The sequence below is a fragment of the Mus pahari genome, chromosome 3 (assembly GCF_900095145.1).
Source record: "Mus pahari chromosome 3, PAHARI_EIJ_v1.1, whole genome shotgun sequence".
Lineage (NCBI taxonomy): Eukaryota > Metazoa > Chordata > Mammalia > Rodentia > Muridae > Mus > Mus pahari.
The window spans coordinates 95802530-95808154 of record NC_034592.1 but is presented as its reverse complement, the minus strand read 5'-3'; the positions used below and the strand labels follow the sequence as shown (position 1 = coordinate 95808154).

Below are 5625 nucleotides of genomic sequence, written 5' to 3'. Positions count from 1 at the left end.
CACCTCTGCTGTCACCACCACCACCACCACCTCCACCAGCAGCAGCAGCAGCAGCACCACCTCTGCTGTCACCACCACCACCACCACCTCCACCACCACCACCTCCGCCTCCGCCTCCACCACTGTCACCGCCACCACCTCCACCTCCACCTTCACCACCACCTCTACTACCAGCAGCAGCAGCACCACCACCACCTCTGCTGTCACCACCACCACTACCACCTCCACCACCACTGCCTCCGCTTCTGCCTCCACCACTGTCACCGCCACCACCTCCACCTCCACCACCTCCACCACCACCACCATCACCACCATCACCATCAAACATCACCAACATCATCATTGAAGCATTATCTTTAACAACATTATACTAATTGTCTGGCTGTGTTTGGAACAGTGCTGCTAGGTGGCACCAAGACATCCAGGTTCAAATCTCCTGTACATACTAATAATGTGACATGGAACAAATTACTGAACTCAGTGGTTTCAATTCCCATCACTACAAGGGGATAGTTGCATCACTTAAAAATGGGGTTGTTTGATGTTCATGAGTTGGTCTGTGTGGTTTACAGCAAGTACTAAGTGAGAACAGTAATTAAAGTGAGGAAACAAGGCACACAGCGTATGTAACTTGCTCAAGGTCATGAAAGTAATTAATGATACGGTTAGGGCTTAAACCTGGGCAGGTTATATATACAGTTCATATTCTTAACCACCAAGCAGGTCTCACTAGACAACTAAGATTCTATTTTTAGTGGAGAAGTAAGAAGGCATGATAAGAGGAAGAAACAGCTCACTTGTTTACTTATTTATATTTATTCATTCAATCCTTTTTTTCTTTCTGTTTCTGAACTCAATTGCTCTTCTATGTGGTTTATAAAATCAACTCAGTTTTATTAACCTAACCGTCCTAATTTAGTACTGAGGTGGAGTTCTATTCAATTCATCTCTGCAGCCAGTTGTTTTCTTGATATTATTGAAACTATTCCACTTAATTTCAAAACCAAGAGTCATATTTTTGCACATGAACTCGTCATTTAATGAACAGGATAAAGTGAATGTGACCATCTTTTTATGATTATTATTTACTGAAGAATTGCACGACAGTCCAAATACTAAAATTTTCTCCATTTTTTTCTTTCCTTCTTTTGAGGCAGAGTCTTGCTATGCAGCCCAGGGTAGTCTTGAGTTTACAATCCCACCTCGACCTCCTGAGTGCTGGGACAGATGAGAGGTGTGCTTTGGTAGCTGTTTTGTTTCCTACTCAAAGGTAGGACGGTCATATATGCTTTTTCCACAAAAGGAAATTGCTCCTGCTGACATAAGCATCTACGTCTCCAGACTCTAGAACCTACAGTGAGTGTCAAGTTAAACATCTACTTCTGGTTGCTTTTTTTTTTCTTTAAAGAAACTTTAAATTTTTTTTTTTAATTTAAAAAACATTTTTTATGTCTGTGAGTACATTGTAGCTGTACTGATGGTTGTGAGCCATCACGTGATTGCTGGGAATGAAGATTGCTTGCTGAGGCTGGCCCCACTCGCTCAATTGGCTCCCGAGAGCCGGGCTGCCGCAGTGAGTAGAGCCATGGCAGGCAAACTCCCAGCCCAGGGTCCTCGGCCTAGTTGCTTATTTTATTTATTTATTTATTTATTTATTTATTTATTTATTTATTTAGTTGCTTATTTTTAAGACAAGGTAAAGTATGTACTATGAAAGGGCATTGACCTTCTTTTCTTCAGGTTTCTCTCCATTTCCATCCCTGTAATTCTTTCAGACAGGAACAATTATGGGTCAGAGATTGACTGTGGATGGCAACCCCATCCCTCACTTGATGCCCTGTCTTCCTGCTGGAGGTGGGCTCTGTAAGTTCCCTCTCCCTACTGTCAGGCATTTTATCTAAGGTCCCTCCCTTTGATTCCTGAGAGTCTCTCACCTCCCAGGTCTCTGGTGCATTCTGGAGGGTCCCCCAAACCTCCTATTTCCTGAGGTTGCCTGTTTCCATTCTTTCTGCTGACCCTCAGGGCTTCAGTCCTTTCCCTCACCAAATACCAGATCAGGTTCCCCTCTCCCCACCATCTACTTTCCCTCCCAGGTCTTTCCTCCCTCTGAACTTGAGATGGCTTTCTTCTCTCTCCCAAGTGGGACTGAAGCATCCTCACTTGGGCACTTCAGCTTGTTGACTTTTTTGAGTTCTATGGACTGTATCTTGGGTATCCTGTATGTTTTCCCCCTTTGGCTAATATCCACTTATTAGTGAGTACATATCATACATGTCCTTTTGGGTATGAGTTACCTCACTCAGGATGATATTTTCTAGTTCCATCCATTTGCTCACAAACCTCAGGATGTCCTCATTCTTAATAGCTGAGTAGTATTCTACTGTGTAAATGAACCACATTTTCTGTATCCATTCTTCTGTCATGGGACATCTAGGTTGTTTCCAGCTTCTGGCTATCACAAATAAGGCTGCTATATTGGAACATAGTGAAACAGGTGCCCCTGTGGCATGATGGGGCATCTTTTGGGCATATTCCCAAGAGCGGTATAGCTGGGTCTTCAGGTAGCCAAAGTGGGATCCAGTTCCAGTAGAAAGACAGAGCATCAAGTAGAGTGATGGAGTTGCCATCCCAGAGTCAAAACTCTGACCCAAAATTGTTCCTGTTGGAAATAACTTCAGGGACAAAAATGGAGAAGAGCTTGAGGAAAAAAAGGTTCAGCAACAGGCCCAAAGTGGGATCCAGCTCAAGGGGAGGTCCCAAGGCCTGATACTATTACTGAGGCTATGTAGTGCTCACAAAAAGGTACCTATCAATGACTGCCCTCTGAAAGACCCAACAAGCAGCTGATAGAGTCAGATGCAGATATTTGCACACAACCAATGGACAGGAGCAGCTGACCCATGTTGTTGAATTAGGGAAGTCGGAAAGAAGCTGAGAAGAGCGATTCTATAGGAGGACCAGCAGTCTCAATTAATCTAGACCCCTAAGATCTCTCAAACACTGGACCACCAAACAGACAGCATACTCCAGCTGATATGAGGCCCCCAACACACACACACTAGAGAACTTCTTTGTTCATTCAGAGATGATGCACCTAACTCTCAAGAGACTGGAGGCCCCAGGGAGTTTAGAGGTCAGGTGGGGTGGGGAGTGGGGGCATCTACGTGGAGATGGGGCGTGGGTGGGGAGGAGGTGTGGGATGTGGAGCAGTCAGAGGGTGGATGGGGGTGCAGGGAATGGAATATGGGGTATAAAAAATAAATAAAGAAGGGGCATTGAGCTTTGTGTAAGTTTCAGCCTCCCCCACTTTTCATTCTCCTCCCCACCCTCCTCTTCCTCTTCTTCTTCTTCTTCTTCTTCTTCTTCTTCTTCTTCTTCTTCTTCTTCTTCTTCTTCTTCTTCTTCTTCTTCTTCTTCTTCTTCTTCTTTTTTTTTCGAGACAGGGTTTCTCTGTATAGCCCTGGCTGTCCTGGAACTCACTCTGTAGACCAGGCTGGCCTGGAACTCAGAAATCCACCTGCCTCTGCCTCCTGAGTGCTGGGATTAAAGGCGTGAGCCACCACGCCCGGCTCCTCTTCTTTTTGAGACAAAAAAACTCACTATGTAGTCCTGGCTGGCCCAAGACTCACTTTGTACTCCAGGCTGACCTCAAACTCATAGAGATCTGCCTGCCTCTGCCTCCCGAGTGAAGGAATGAAAGGCGTGGGTCACCACACCAGTGAAATCTTGTCTTAATTAAGACACCTAGAAACAGACAGGAAGGCTATATACCTCAGACGCCAGTGGTCTGGGACCCTCAGACCATGTAGGCTCTAGTCATAGACTGCGGAAAGGTGACCCAATAATTAGACATGCTGTTCATTTTGAGACAAGGAAGTCTTGGGGATTTTCTTTCCTTAGACCTTTCCATTCTGTGAGTCTTAAGTCAACATGAGTTCATTGCGATTTGAACTGAGTCTCCTTCAGTGTTGGTCATTCTAAGCAGCATTTTGAGCATTCTTTCTTAAGGAGGTCCTGCTTTCTCTCCAGGAGGATTTGCTGTAGTGGAGGATTCACTACCCATTAAAAAAAAAAATGTAAGGTGACTGTATAACATCATTTCTTAGGTAAACCAGTGCTCTCAATAGAAAGTAATGTTGTTTACATGTTAACAGGTTTACCTTCTGGAATAGAAGTCCATGTGGTAGGGGCTGGAGAGATGGCTCAGCGGTTAAGGGCACTAACTGCTCTTCCAAAGGTTCTGAGTTCAAATTCCAGCAACCAAATGGTGGCTCACAACCATTTGGTTGCTGGGAGATCTTATGCCCTCTTCTGGTGTGTCTGAAGGCAGCTACAGTGTACTTACATATAACAATAAATCTTTGACTCAGAGCAAGCAGAGATCCTGATTTCAATTTCCAGCAACCATATAATAGCTCATAACCATCTATACAGCTACAGTGTACTCATATACATAGATAAATAAATAAATAAATAAATAAATATTTTTTTTAAAAAAGAAATCCATGTGTAATTAGTGTTCAGAGTAATTTCAAAATATGGTTAAATGCTAACATTTCCTTGACACATTCAACCAAATATGAAAACAGTGAACAGTCTTAGATTCCCCTCATGTTAGTGGCAGGGACCTGAGCTTGGCACACCAGTGACTGAGCTGTGAACCAGAGAGGTTTGCGCCGAGTCACATGGCCCCTGGCCTCCTGATGCTAAGCTTGTCCTGGCTCGGATGATGATGGAGTATTTCTTGAGCTAGAAAATGTTCCTGGGATAAAAAGTTGGCTGTTTTCTGGCAATGGTACAAGAATCCCTTTAGCAAACATTTCTTAACCAAAGAAATACTCCACCCGGAGATGACCCAACCCTGACCAGAAGCTTCTGTCCTTATATTCCTGACCAAAACCAACAGGATGCCTTATTGAGCAGTCTTGCCAACATTGCTCACTTGGTGTGCATTCTGAAGGACTCTATTGTGGACCAGTAAAATCAGATCGTGTGGAACAGCAGCCATGCCCGGCTGATGGCGGTGGAGGAACCAGTATGTTTACAGTGTGGACTCTGACAACAGAGGCAGGATTGAAATCCATCAGGAAGCCCACATCTCTAGCTCACTTGGCGTCTCCAGAGCTGTCTAGGATTTTTGTGCTCTATTCAAAAGCAATGCGACCAAGACAAAGAAGGGCTTTGAGTACATCTTGGCCAAGCTACAAGGTGAGGCCCCGTTCCAAAACACTTGTTGATACAGCCAAAGAAGCCAAAGAGAAAGCAAAGGAGACAGCTGGGCAGCTTCATAGAAGACCAAGGGCCTAGCCAACAAGGCAGCCACTGAGCAGCCGCCGCCGCCGCTGCCGCAGCTTGTGTTGCCAGCTAGCCAGTGCTACTCTACCCACTTCCTCTCTCTTCTCCCCACTGTACTTGATCCTTAAACATCATCCACCAGCCCTCTCTGCTGTCTGGGTGGTAGGTTCAGCATCTGCAGTTCACCAGGCTCAGTGCCCACGCTGAACCCACCCTGCTTGCTACCCCATTGGGCAGCTGATACCAGGGCAGAGAGATCAGTGACTTGCCCAAGGTCACAAGCAGTGCATAGGTGAAGTGGTAATATGCCATAGTCTGTATGCTCCACAA

At 45.2% G+C, this 5625-nt stretch overlaps 1 pseudogene; it reads left to right on the top strand.

The window, feature by feature from the left end:
• LOC110317991 overlaps positions 1–5423 on the top strand; it is a 6976-nt pseudogene extending 1553 nt beyond the window's left edge.
• The last annotated feature ends 202 nt before the right edge of the window (positions 5424–5625 follow it).